We start from the raw sequence: 852 nt of genomic DNA on the forward strand, positions 1-852 counted from the left end.
TATATGTATATATATGTATATATGTATGTATAGTGAGAATTTACAAAAAAAAAAAGACGAAGGTGAGTGTGTAAACAACGAACAGATGTATTAGTTTAACGCTCGGGAAGTGAGAAAATCTTTTACATTTTGAACCTACGCTCTTCAACAGAAAGGAACACAAAGAAAATAGAAAAAGGTTTAGTGGCTAGCGATCTATCATAGACACATACACACATAGATATATAATATATATAATCTATGTATGTTAATATTTTTGTTGTTGTTGTTATTGATTAGTAGAAATTACAAAATGATTAAAAGATCGATAATTACGTGCCTGGCACTCATCAAACTCTATTTCTGTTTTTCTCTTTGTATATCTAATCTATATCTACTCACATGCACACATACACACAATACACTCACGCGCACACACACACAAACATGCACACGCGCGCGCACATATATTGTACGGGGTTGATACCTCCTATGTGGTGGCTGCAAGTGAATTTGATCAGATGAAATGCTGAAATAGTTTTGAATATTAATTCTGCCATGAAGAGAAACCATCGTGCTGACAGATTTCCAAGATATAGCCCCCCTCCCCAGATCATCACAGATCCGCCTCCATGTTTAAAAGTTAGAAGAAAGCAGTCTGGGTCAAATGCTTCTTTTGGCTGTCTTTACATGTATACTCGGCCGGTGGTCGAAAATAAGGTATAGGATGACTCGTTCGAGTAAACAACATTTTCCCACTGCTCTAGGGACCAATTCTGAAGGTTTTTACTCCACTCTAAATGCTTTGCAACGTTTGTTTTTGAAAGTAGTGGTTTTCTGATTGCAGCCCTCTCGTGAAATCCCGTTTTGTGC

This window comes from Octopus bimaculoides, chromosome 2, assembly GCF_001194135.2.
Source record: "Octopus bimaculoides isolate UCB-OBI-ISO-001 chromosome 2, ASM119413v2, whole genome shotgun sequence".
Classification (NCBI taxonomy): domain Eukaryota; kingdom Metazoa; phylum Mollusca; class Cephalopoda; order Octopoda; family Octopodidae; genus Octopus; species Octopus bimaculoides.